At 47.6% G+C, this 13,843-nt stretch overlaps 1 protein-coding gene across 4 annotated transcripts in view; it reads left to right on the top strand.

The window, feature by feature from the left end:
• LOC126544170 (TNF receptor-associated factor 6-like) overlaps positions 1–13,843 on the top strand; it is a 65,130-nt gene that overhangs the window by 24,371 nt on the left and 26,916 nt on the right. The window lies entirely within an intron of this gene.

Below are 13,843 nucleotides of genomic sequence, written 5' to 3'. Positions count from 1 at the left end.
ATTGTTGTCGCCTCCTTTTCACGATTCGCTCGTACAACTTGCCAAGGCACGAAGTGAGGGATATCTGCCGTAGGCTTGCTACTAATAGCTTGTTCCCTGGCTTGGGGATCATAACTACCTCCGCATGTTTCCACTCCTCTGGCAGTGTACCCGCTTTCCAATGTGTGTTGAGGAAGTTCGCCAGCTGTGTGACCGCCTCATCACTTAGGTTGCGGATTAGTGCGTCACTAATCTTGTCTGCGCCTCCTGCTGTGTTCCGGGTCGATGCCTTAACTGCTGCGAAAACTTCCTCCTTGGTGATGGGTCTGTCTAGGTCGGGGTTTTCTTCGTCTCGGTATCTCTCCGTGTACGCTTCGGGTTTTTCTTGCCCGTAGCAATTTACACGGACTTCTTCCAGTAGCTCTTCTTCTGTCCATTCAAATTGTTGTACTAGTATTTGGATGGCCTTGCGACTTTCTGACTTGGTCTTGGTTGGGTCCATTAGAGCCATGAGGATACGCCAGGTCTTTGCGGTGCAGAGGGTTCTATTCAGCGAGTCGCTAAACTTTTGCCAACTTTGCCGTGTGAGTTGGGCTGCGTATTCCTCTGCCTCCTTGGTAACATCTGCTATCTTCTTCTTTAGCTTCTTATTTAGTTGTTGTTTCTTCCACCTATTGGTTAGTCCTCGCCTTGCCTCCCATAGCCAGAGGAGTCGCGAGCCGAGCTCCGGTGTTTGCTCTGACCTTTCCACCTCCTTGGTGTATTGTTGTATTTTCTTAAGTTGTGTGCACGATTCCTCTGTGGAGGTACCCCCCCCCCCCCCCTCCATGTGCTTGAATTCTTTGCGAAAAGCGTTCCAGACCGTTATTTTGGCTGCTTCTATCTGGCGCTTGATGTTCTCTGCTGACACTTGCGTTCTTATAATGTAATGGTCGCTACCCAGGTTCTCAAGCAGGTTCTCCCACATAGCTTGCCTAGCTTCCCTGACGTATCCCAGGTCTGGGCATGTGTCGGGACTAACGCTGTTGCCTAGGCGCGTTGGTTGGTTCGCTTCCGTTAAGAGGGTGCAGCTTGTGATTTCTGCAGCGTCGCTAACTTGCGTTCCCTTCTTAGTGTCTTTTTGATATCCCCAGCTCTGCCCTCTGGCATTAAAGTCGCCAATTATAAGCAAAGTGTTAGATTTTGCTAGCTTGCTGGCTCCTATGAAGTTTCTGAAAATCCCCGTCATTTTGTCGTGGTGGACTGTATAAGTTTAGGATAAAAGTGATTATCTTTTCTTTTTTTTTTTGGAATTATCTCTGTCGCTATGTGTTTTATCCCCGTGTCCGGAATTTCATCCTGTGCTATGGCGACTAGTTTTTGACTAATTAAGGTGGCTGTGCGTTGTTTTTCTTGGCACGTGTATCCCTTGAGGCACGGTGTTTGTCTCCTGGAGCACGATTATGTCAGGAGGACTGCACTGTGAGCAAGGCCCGCTGCAGCGGGCCTTGCTTTTTGCGGTAGCCTCTGCAGTTCCACTGCCATATATCTAACGTGTTGTGTCTAGCCATGTTGGTTTATCGTTGTTTGTTGTTATACTTTGGTTTTAGGTGCTGCATCATTTTTTGTGATAGAGTCTATCTCTAGCCTCATTTGTTAAATTTTGCGTATCTTGATTTTTTATGTAGTTGCTAAAACTTTGATCTTGCATTGCCATCTTTTGTTGCATTAAATATATTTGCTCCGGCATTTTTTTGGATAAAGGATTGCATTTGCATTTCTACGGTTTCCTCTTCCGGCTGCTGTAGCTGTTGCTCCATAGCTGGAGGTGGAGTCTGCTGTCGCGGCAGGCTACCCATCCCTTGCTCCCGCAATTCCCTGATTAGTTCTTTGATTCTCTCCTCTAGTTGTTCTGTTTTCTTTCTACTCTGCTCCAGTTCTCGCCTTAGAGCCCTATTTTCTTCCCTTTGTTGTTTAAGTTCATTGTCGTTATTGTTATTATCTGAGTGCGGAAACAGTGATTTGGGAAGGCCTGTCCCACAGCTTACCTTAACTCCGCCTTTCTTTTGTTGTTGTTGTGGTTTTGGCTGCTGTTTCCACTGCACTTTGGCCGCGGGTGGTGGCCCCAGCGGTGGGAAGGAACTGTCCCTCGACTGGCTCCGGTTCCGGTTCCGCGTTTGGCTGCGGCCCCGGCTCCGCGAACGGCTCTGCTCTCCTTCCGAGCTCAGCCCCCTGGGACGGCGCCTACGGCTCCGGCTCCGCCCTCGGCTTTTCTGCGGGGCTCGTCCTCGCAGCTCGTCGATGTTCTTGAGGCACATCCGGCAGCCCCTGGTACTGGCGGCGTGTTCGTTTTCACATACCAGGCATTTTGGTTGGCACTGAAGTCCTTCAACTAAGTTGTTTGCTCCGCACTGCCTGCAGGTTCTCGCTCCTGGTGTTGGGCAGACGTCCGAGTGGTGTCCTTGCGTGCCGCATACGTAGCAAAACTGTCTGGTTGGTCTGTAGGGGTATGTCTTGTATTCTACTGCGCTGAAGACCCACTTGGGAATGATGGGGCCGTCGAAGGTGATTAGCATCGTCTCCGACTTGCCCAGAATCCTTGCCGCCAGGATCTCCACCCCTTGAGTGCGTAGTCGCAGCTTGGATTCCAGTATTTCAGATCGTAGTTCTAGCGCTAGCCTGTGGATTACCGCCCGCTTTACGTCCCCAGGCATGGCCACGTAAGCCTTTACTTTGTAATTGATGCCGTTGTCCGGGAGGTACTTGATCTTCCTGATGACGTCCGCAACTTTTTCCTTGGAAGCGCTTGCGATGACGATGTAGGACCCTGGTCGGAGCCTGACCAGAAAGTCTTCTTCCTTGAATTTCCTCCTTCAGGCCTGTATGATGGCTTGCGTTGCTTGATATGGTTTCATGTCCTTGATTTTTAGCCCCCTCCCCCCCCCCTTCACCGGATGATGATCTTCGCATTGTCCGTCGGTAGCGGTGGTAGCCTCTGCCTCGGCTGCTGCGGTGCTCCCACTGTTTGTTGTTGTTGCGGGTTCTACCGGGTTTTGGGCTGGCCCGGCCATAAAATTTCTTGTCACAGGGTTGGTAGCGCCCCGGGGGTCCCTTTCGGTCGATGCCTTGTCGCTCCGACCTACTTCACCTCCGCCCTAGTGTCGGGTGTGGCTAAGCCTAACGCGAGGCTTAGCTCCCCGGCCACGTTGGAGATCTTCAAAGTCCAATAAAAAGTCCAAAAATGGGCCCACCGGCTCGAAGGGGATATCCTCGTGGTCCTGACGATCAGCTGCGTTGATGTTGCCAAAACATTTAGTTGCCTAATAAAACTGTCCTGTCGAAAACTTCGAAAATTTGCTGAGCCCATGCGACGTGCGTCCGCTCGCTTCGACACTTCTTCTTTCATCAAGGAATTGGAAGACGCTGGTTGTTGCAATAGGGCTAGTACTCCATCTTATATAAAAGAAGAAGAAAAAGAATGTGGCAGAGCATGGCCTTTTCTTGCCAGCTGACTGTTGTATACAGTGTCAATAGGACGAGCAGAACTTCATCAACTGCATTACAGGTATCGCCCTCTGTCTGAACCCTTTTTTGAACTCTTCATACAGACGCGAGTATGTGCAAGCCACACTCATGAAGTTGTAGTCATCACGACTCCAGTTCATTGCCCTGCAGGGGCGTCTGCATCAGCAGGCGTTTGGTGTTTCGCGACACCACGTACCCGAGCACATGAGGGTCGGACCATCCCGCGTGTAGCCGCTATGCGGCTTAGCCGTGTCTGGGGAAAGGGGGATCCTGGGGGTTGATCCGATGCCCCGTGTTCACACCTTTAAGGACCCCTGAAAGAACCAAAACGCCTCTTTGGCCTCTGCTTCATATAGATGGCACCCCGAGACTGGCCTACCCGGGGGAAATCGGAAGTTGCCTTTTCCTGTCTCTCTCTCCCTCCAACCTTTCCATGTTTCCATCTTTGCTGTCTTCTCCTGGCTTCCCTTCAATTACAATTTTTTCAGGCAGCAAGGGTTAACCTTTTGTGAATAGCCAACCTAGGTTATTTCATATTTGGTTATAGTGGTAATGTAGAGCTGGCGTTTGCAGGCCGTGTTTTACAGGTCCTGGAGCATCCCCTTGTAGAACTCCATGGTGGGTGGCGGGCGTTAGTGCCGAAATTACACAATGTTATGGCTACTTCCTTCCCCTCACCACCTGATCGCTCCCTGAAGAGGGGGCGCACAAATGACGTCTTGGAGTATTTTGGCCGTCAAAAAGAATCTTTCCTTCGTTTCCATGTAACCCACTCTAAACAACCAGGCAAACCCGTGCGAACAATCTCACCATTCCTCGTGTCTAAGTCTCTAACACAAGTTTTTTGTACAGGTTATAAAGCCTCCAGGATGGCAAGCGAGGACCTCTTTTTGAAGCTCCGCTAGTCTCCCATGACGACCTCTTGGAGCTGACTGAAGCTCAACTCCTGGAGGGATTCAGTGAGCAGAACCTAATCAATGTCAAACTAATTAAGATGAGGCGTCACAATAAGGAAATACGGACCAAACACCTGATAACTTTGAGAACACCTGAACACATGTGTTCTGCCCGAGTCCATCGAGGCCGGGTTTATCAAGCTTCGTGTTGCGCCATACGTTCCAAATCCTCTGCGATGTTTCAAATGCCAGTGTTCCGGTCACAGTTCACAGAGCTGCCGAGGCCGCCAAAGGTGCGCGATATGCAGTGCTCATGAGCACACGACTGAATTTTGTGAAAACTCTTTGCACTGCGTAAACTGTCATAGGGAGTACGCTGAGTACTCGCGGTCGTGGCCGTTCTGGAAAAAAGCAAAGGAGCGTAAACTTTTATTTACCAATCAACAAGATTTGAGTCCGACGTCTTTTTAGTAGGTCTGGGCACCCGCCGCGGACGCGGTTCCGAGACCTTGTCTCGAAGCGGCTTCCTCGGCTTGCTGGACGGCCCAGAGTTGTGCTGTCAGGTTCGAGCTGAGCAGTGCGGTCTTCCCGCGCGAGCGGAGACTGGCGGTGGAAGAGACGAAGGGGTCGGCACTGCCGACTTGTTTGTTAAGTCCCGACACTCCCATAACGTGTGATTTAGGGTGGCAACCTGGCCACATGATATGCATCTGTTTGTAGTGTACATGTCTGGATACATGGCGTGCATGAATCTGATGTTTCTGTAACAGTCCGTTTGTAATTGTCTGAAATGTACTGCTTGCGTCCTGTCTAACCTAGCGTGAGGGAATGGGTATATGCGTCTTTGTAATTGGTAGTGTATCGTGATGTCGTGAAACCTGGTCATACGATCCTCCCATGCCCAGATGTTTGCAGTACCCCGCGGGGGCTCTTCCTCCCATGCTGTTCGGTGAGTGAGGCCTCGAGCAACGCGGTGAGCTGCTTCGTTGGGGTGCTCAATCTAGTGTGTGCCGGGATCCATACCAAATGCCTTTAGTTATCGACGTCGGCCTCTCCCTGGTGTATGGGATGTCGCTGGAGTATGTGAAATGGACGCCTCTTGCGAGATGCGTCCATTTGAAAAATTGCGAATTGCCGTTTGTGAGTCGCAGATCACGTATGTAGCCTTGGTTTGTGTGAGACCCATTGCTATGGCCGCTTGCTCTGCCGCTTCGGCATGTGCCGTGTTCACAGTGACGCTCGTGAGGTGGTTGCCTCGGTGGCTAGTAACTGCGGCCACGAAACTCTTCCTATCTCGATAGCGGGCTGCGTCGGTGAACACCGCCTCCTTGTCATTAGAGTAACTTTGTTCCTGTGCTTTGCCCTGGATTTACTCCTCCCCGTGTGGTGTTGGTGGTGCATGTTGCGAGGCAATGGGGGTACGTATAGCTGCTCGCGTATGGTTCTTGTAACTTCTACTTTGATGCCGTGTTGCGAGCGCTATATGATGCCGAGCTTTTCAAGCACGTGTCTGCCCGGGCGGGTCTTGGGATGGCGCTCAACTTGGGACACTTGTTGCGCCTCCACGAGTTCTTCAAGCATATTGTGTATGCCTACAGTTGTTAGAATTAAAGCAAAAGAAAACATACGTCTCAAGGACGCACGCAGACGGGTATTCTTCCTGCCAAAGAACACATTTGCCGATGTGCCGCGTCAGGGGGCACCGACAAAACGGCTTCCGGCGGCTGTCTGGCCCATACACACTGAGTCGGCAGTTAGCAATCTGCCCCTTGGGCGGCTACAGCTAGCACAGTTCCGCCACCCCAGACGGGACCACAGACCTCCGGGCCGATGGCCTAAAAGGTCTCGTCTGCTGAGACTAGGCCTTCAAGTCGAACCCAGTGCTCGCAAGAGCGCGCGTCCAACGCCTTGCAAGAGGCAATGGACTCAACAAGCAGCAACACGGCGCTACCAGCGCCTAATGAGCGGCAAGCCTCTCCTGATCGCTCAAAAAAATACAAAGCTCGCGTCATGGCGCCTGAAAAGGGCCTGTAATCTAATCTTCGTCTCTTAAGCACGCAGCACACAACACATTTACCATTATGGAGACACAAATACTACAATAGAATGGTAGAGGACTTCCTCATAACCTTGACAATATTAGAGAACTGCTACACAAGCATAATCCAAATTTGCTCTGCGTCCAAGAGGCACATCTAAAACGTAAACGAACAAACTTTCTTCGTCAGTACACCATCTTCCGACAGGACCGTGACGAGGCTAACACCTCGTGCGGCGGTGTAGCAATCCTTACAGAAATCCTTACCCCTTGAGGCAGCGTAAGTTAGATGGGTTTTATTTCAATCAGATGGGTTATTTCAATCAGCATATATATATATATACCCGCAAAGTATCACCTCCAAGAAACAGATTTCTATAACCTCATAAATCAGGTCCCGCAACCCTGCATACTTGTAGGTGATTTTAACGCCCATAACACGGTATGGGGAGACGCGCGATGCGAAGTGGTCGACTCATTGAATATTTCGTTCTTGCATCTGGTGCCTGCCTGTTTAATAAGAAGGAGCCAACATATTACAGCATCCAACACAATTCATATTCATCCACAGACCTAGCAATATGCTCTGCTTCTCTTCTGCCTCATCTGGAATGGAATGTTATGAATAATCCTTTCGGAAGTGACCACTTCCCACGAACCACTTCGTGTGTATTTACGCTTACTGACACGACACCATTGCCATCCATTGACGTCGGTTATACATGAGCGGCCGGACAGCAGTTTCACAAGTGCACTCCGCTGCCATCTACCCCACACAACATCAGACTATGCCCTTCCATATCACCCCGTCAAACCACCGTGGGTGATGGTTCAACCTTCCGAATGCGTACATGTCCCCGGCATACTAAAGAAATGATTGGTTCCCGTCAGTGAACTACAACAACTTGCTCTCGCGTACATCTGAACAGAATACCAGACACATGTTCATGTTTACACAGACAGCTCCGCGTCACCAAAGGCATCGACAGCAGCTGTGGTGATACCAGCCCAACAGATGAATCGAGGTTTCATACTAGATCATATTTCTACATCAACCGCTGCAGAGCTTGTGGCTTGTGGCAGAGCTGCGGGGAAAGACCGCAAGAGTGGTGCATTTTCACGGACTCAAAACCCGCGCTGCAAATTTTGGGATGCTTCCTGCGCCACATCGCATATCAGGTTCTGGCACTGCAGATCACCGAGCTACTTTCATGCGCTCAAGAAAAACACCACCACATAGTGTTCCAATGGATCCCGGGACACTGTGGGCTCAACGGTAATGAGATGGCCGATGCTGCAGCAAGACGCGCCCTCAGCAATGGCCTGTGAACTGTAGTGCCATTCTCCAGACCGGACATCACATGCCTCCTGTCGGAATTTATGAGGAGTGCGACGAGAAGATACTGGGCGCAGCGAGACGCTCGCCACGTCCGCCTTAAAAGGCTGGATCCCGATATGAAATTTCCTATACTGCGTGGAATTCCACGCCCTCATACATGCCTGATACACAGACTGCGATTAGGCGTCGCCTTCACGCGCAAATATTTGCAAATTATTGGATGGACAGACTCCCCGGACTGTTCAGTGTGTGCCGCTGTAGAGACTATAAACCATGTGCTCGTGGTGTGCCCTGAGTATGCGCGCGAAAGAGTGACAATGGCTGATTCCTTGAGACATTTACACAATGGACCACTGTCGGAGGACCTCCTGCTAGGCGCATGGCCACAGAGTTGGCAGACGACAGAGACAATGCGTGTTCGTTCACGTTTCCTAGGTGACACGGGCCTGGACTCACGCCTGTGATACCAGTTGTGTAATGTGTCCTTCACCTCGTTCCTCCCATTATCATCCCCCATGGTGAACCTTTTTCTTCCCCTCTTCCCCTTCCCTTACGTAGAGTAGCAGGCCAGATGCTCCATTATCCGGCCGACGTCTATACATTTTCCACACATTAAGATACTTCTCTTAATAACGCAGCATGACAACCCTCCCCATGTTCCTATTTGGAAATTAGCATCGGCTGACTGGGGGCATCATAAAGAATCAACTGATCTATCACCCAATTTTATAATAAATTTTAGTATAGATGATGCTGTCACATATTTTACCGCTTTTATTATGGATGCTACTGAAACGTTTATCCCGCAAACGAATGATGGTTCACCTAAAAGAAGTGTTCCCTGGTGGAACAAAGACTGTAGAGATGCGCGAAATAGGCAAACAAGGCATGGGGCGTATTGCGCAGATCGCCAAATGCCCATAATTTAGTTCCGTTTAAACAAATTAATTCACAGGGAAGGTGGACACGAGGTCAGGCAAAGAGAGAAAGCTGTGTGAGGTTCCTCTCTGGTATTAATTCTTATACTCAGGAGGCGAAAGTGTGGAATGGCTTAAGAAAGCTAAAAGGGCGACAAATCCATCCGTTGCCTCTGGTGAACGACCAAGGGAATATCTTGTAAGGCGAGGCAAACTTTCTTTGCAAGCACTTTGAGCGTGGGTTGAGCTCAATTCATTAATCTGAGCCTTTGTTTAAACGCAAAAAAACAGAAGAACTTAAACCAGTCTTACATGAATGCAGACAGAACGAACCGTACATCAAGACGGCAAGTTGGGCCATTTGGTTGGGATGCATAGTAAGGTTCGTTACAGCGCAACAGAGGACAAGGACAAAGAAGGTATGAGACGATGACACAATCTGCCTTTCAGTATTGCCGAGTTGAGAGCTACATTGATCGCGTCCAGGAGCTCTGCACCGGGACCTGAGAGAGTAATGTATGACATGGACCAAAGTTCACACTGACACACAAGTTACACTACTCGCATTTTTCAACCCTATGTGGCCTGCCGGATACCTTCCATCCGCATGGAAAGAAGCGATTGTTGTCTCGGTTTTGAAGCAAGGTAAAGACCCATCCTTGGCGGAAAGGTATCGCCCGATAGCTCTTAGAAGTTGCCTGTGTAAGCTTTTTGAAAAAAAAATTATTAATCGTAGACTCACATATTTCCTTGAACTCAGCAAATACTTGATCCTTATCAGTGTGGCTTCAGAGAAGGGCGGTCCACAACTGAACAACTTGCGCGCATTGAAGGATATATTTGTGATGCAGTTGTTCATAAACAATTTTTTTTGTCGGTATTCTTTGACATGGAGAAGGCGTATAACATGGTATTACGGGATCTTGAGAGACTTGCCGGGAATGGGCAGTCGTGGAAATATGCTAAACGTAATAAAAAGCTGTAGGTTGAATCGTATCTTCCGTGTGAAAGTCGGCAAAATATTCTCGTGACCTTTTATGCAAGAAACCGGTGTACCACAGGGAGGCGTGCTTAGATGCACGCTCTTTATCGTGCAGAAGAACATGCTTCGTGCTTCCTTACAACCAGCCATTTTTTATTCCGTCTACGTAGGCGGCATTCAAACAGGCTTCAAATCCTCTAACCTAGCAGTATGCGAGAGACAAGTATACAGGAGGGTTTGAACAAGGTGTCGAACTGGGACGGCAAAAATGGATTTAACATGAACCCCCACGAAAGTTCTTGTGTTCTTTTTACAAGAAAAAGATGCAAGGTTCCAGATCCTTGTGTGGAACTGTGGGGACAACAAATACCTTTCAACAAAGAGAATAAATTTCTAGACATTATACTTGAGTCCAGGCTTACTTTGATTACACGCATTAAATAGATTAAAGCAAAATTTCTCAACAAAATGAACTTACTGAAGCTTCTATCTCGCATCATGGGGTAGCTACAGGAAGTGTTTAATGAATCTTTACAAGAGCCTTATTCGATTACGATTGTACTATGGTGCCGTCGTATATGACTCGGCAGCTCCCAGCGTGCTAAAGATGCTAGATCCCGTCCACCATCTAGGTATCTGCTTAGCCACTGGCACTTTCAGGACAAGCCCTATTGAAAGGTTATATGCAAAATCAAATGAATGGTCATTGAATCTGCGGAAAACTTACACAAGCCTCACATATTTTCTGAATACACTCCAATAATCAACATCCATGTTTTAGCACCTTTAACGATGTGACGTGTGCTACACTGTCCAGTAATCGCCCCTCTGTAAGAGAGCCCTTCTCGCTGCGTGTGAGGGAGCTTAGCGAAGAAATACATGTCCCACTCCTCGAGCATTGCTTAATGCATCGAAATAAGCTGTTACCTCATTCGGAGTGGCAGGTGGTAGAATGTGACATATCCTTTCCAGAAGTTGCAAAGCACGCTGCAGGGGTCGAAATCCGCATGCACTTCCGAGAATTACAGTACAAGCACTCATGTGCAGAGTTCTACACAGACGCTTCCAAGTCAAATGCCGGGGTGTCCTATGCAGCCGTCGGTCCATCGTTAGCGGAATGTGATGTACTGCATCCGGAAACACGTATATTTGCGGCGGATGCCTACGCACTATTGTCCGCTGTGAAGCATATGAGGAAATCAAAACTCCAAAAAGCAGTTGTATATGCAGACTCCCTTAGTGTCGTGAAGGCCTTCAAGTTCAAGAGCAAATTCCTGTATTTACCACATACATGGAGTTTCACATAAGTGGTTGGAACGATGGGACAAAAAGCTGCATTAAAAACAGCTTGACTGGTCCCACGTCCTCGGTTCACTAAGGCAGCATGGCGATAAAAGGAAAATACATACGTGTTTCAGTCCCATACATTCGTAGAGCTTCCTCTCTTCAGAGGATGCGGTTGCGATAGCAGTATTCTATAGCACATGCCTCCAGCCCCTTGTGTCTCAAGGGCTCTGGTGACGCTGTAGTGCTGTGGCCAATCTTTGCATCTGACATGTTTTGTATATAATATCATTTTTTCAATGTACTTTCAGGCTAATAGTACACGTCATTAGTCATCCCCATTATCTTGTTACATGTAGATGTTACGCTCTATACGGCGACCATTTGTAGGCCCCTTTATGGCCACGTCACATCAACTTCATAGAATCCATCACTTCACTGCGAAATGACTAAAACTGGCATGGCGCTCTGTGTCTATACCTGGCCCTTGCGCCATCAAAAACCACACATTCACACATGCCATTTCATTGATCATGGTGGCGTATTTAGGACAGCAATAAATCAATATGCCAGTGCTCGCAGGTGCAGCCAACATGTAAAAAAATTTATTTTTGCCTAAGGGCCTCAAGGCTGCCTGAGTCGAGGCGATTGCGATGAAAACAGCAAACATAAATCACTTGAAGTGTGTAGGCAATTCAGCAAAGGGTAGAGAGTGAAAGCAAGACAGATGATACGGTGCTCTTATTGCAGGTGTGCATACTCTGCACACACATTATAGGATTGTAGGCTAAATAATGACTTTGCCTGCGTCGAGACAACCCCAGCTCTAAAAATTATGTATTGCAGGTCTTTTATCACTTTGACAGTGTCGCTTCTGTATGTCTCATGAGATTTATAGTACGCTCTCCTAAATAAGGTAGGAATACACTGATAGCCTTGGTGGCACAAAATATTTCAAGTAGGCTTTCGTCGTGCGTGAGCCGGAGCACCGCTTTTGGAGAGGAGGCGACTAGACGAAATCCCTACGTGGCGAAGTGAACTCTAAAGCTGTGGATAATCATGGTACGTATATTAAAATAAATTTGTGGAGGGAATGGAAACATCGGATATTCAATTGTAATAAGCCGAGAACGTTAGGTAAAAATCACAACGTGCGTTTGTGACGTTCCTTTTTATCTTTACCGCAGCAAGAATTCTGTCAGGTCAAAAATTACGCTGTGTTCTACGCCCACGTGTCTAGGTAATATTACCAGCAAGCATCATTCGCGAGGCGTGCGCACAATCGCATAGGTGTCAGTTAGTAACAAGAACTTTAAAGGCAATTGAAAGTTATTCAATGCGCTGTATGTGTTTGCTACCTAATAAACAATACGGTCGCAATGCGGTGCACGAAAATGTGGTTGCTAAAGCAAGTCTTACCGCCTGCGACAGTGCGTAGCGTACGTGGCATGTTCTACCACGTGCTGTCAAAGTTATCTGCCTTCAAAAAAGCATTATTCACGTTATTGCAATGTATGGCTGAAGGAAAAAGTCAAAAAAAATACTCAGGGTGACCCATCCATCCTGTTCTGCAGGTTCATGACGGTAGTTTCAATCTTCAAGGCAATGCATGGTGCAGGTGGAAATATGTACTTTGATTTGTTTCGCCTTTATACGCAGTTGTACACTGTGGTCAAGTATTTTGTAGGGGCCAAGTACTTTGTATTTGAAACATCCATATGGAATTATGCATTCCACTGAGATTTGAAACAATTCCAGTAATTTAATTTGTGCGGTATGCTTCATACCGTATATTGTACGTCTACCGGAAACCACGATCGCAAATTGTGCATCAAGCGTCGCAAGTAAAGAAACCGCGGATTGGCTTAGCCTTGAACAGGTGCCTAGCGTCGTAAGTCAACATACCTGCGCTTTTACAGCTGCGATTCGTACCAATATATGGATAAGCCGATTACTTGCGAGTCTTCTTCCTCTGCTAATTTTACTTGTTCGTAGCTCGCTTGATAAGATGAATGAAGATAATCTTGGCAGTTTTTTACATGATCCTTTTTAAGAACTGCATGGAGCGTAAAACCCTTAGCGATGCAATTGGTTCAAATTTTTACATGGCACCGTGTGAAATGGCACCATGTGGAAATTGTAGTGCCCTTCGGGCAGGGCACCGCATCTGCAGTGGCCAGTTTCACGTGACAGTAAATGGAATACTAACCTTGCTTCACAATGGTACTGATTTACGCTACAACCGTAAATCGTTGCGCTAGCAGTAGCAAAAGCACAGCACGACTAAGACTTTGTTTTTCGCATTACGTCATTCAGCTGCCTAATCTCATGTTCGAAGTACTCTAGGTGGCGCTGAGAGTATCTGTCTTGAAACAGAATAATAAAGGCTATTGTGGTGAGCTTCCCGTCTGCTATGGAACCATCAACAACAGCGGTAGTAATTGTACTTTTTATGCAACTCAAGCCGTTACATTGAGATTTACATTTAAAATGTGAAGAACATATCCAAACTAGTAATGGGCACTTGATGGCTATATAGATTATAAACTGTAACAAATAGTTTCACTCTTTGCGCATTGTGGAGTGCTCGGACGTGCTCTCACAACGATAGTAGTTGATAAAAACTTTCTTTCCTTATTGATAAATGTCGAGAAACGTATTTCTAACGCTATCGACAGAACAACGTTCTTGGCCGTACAACATATTCGGTAGAGGAGAATACCTGCATATTTGTAGTTTTAGGATTTATATAATATTTCTTATGTCCTTCCTGCTTTTTCTATTCTGCTTATCATTCTTACGTATTCTGTGCACTTTCTTCCCATCTACATCATGATATTCAACAGTGCCTGTATAAAATGACTGGACGGCATGTCCACACAACTATGCTCGGATTCATTCTTG

This window comes from Dermacentor andersoni, chromosome 10, assembly GCF_023375885.2.
Source record: "Dermacentor andersoni chromosome 10, qqDerAnde1_hic_scaffold, whole genome shotgun sequence".
NCBI lineage: Eukaryota > Metazoa > Arthropoda > Arachnida > Ixodida > Ixodidae > Dermacentor > Dermacentor andersoni.
This window is presented reverse-complemented; position numbering and strand designations above follow the sequence as displayed.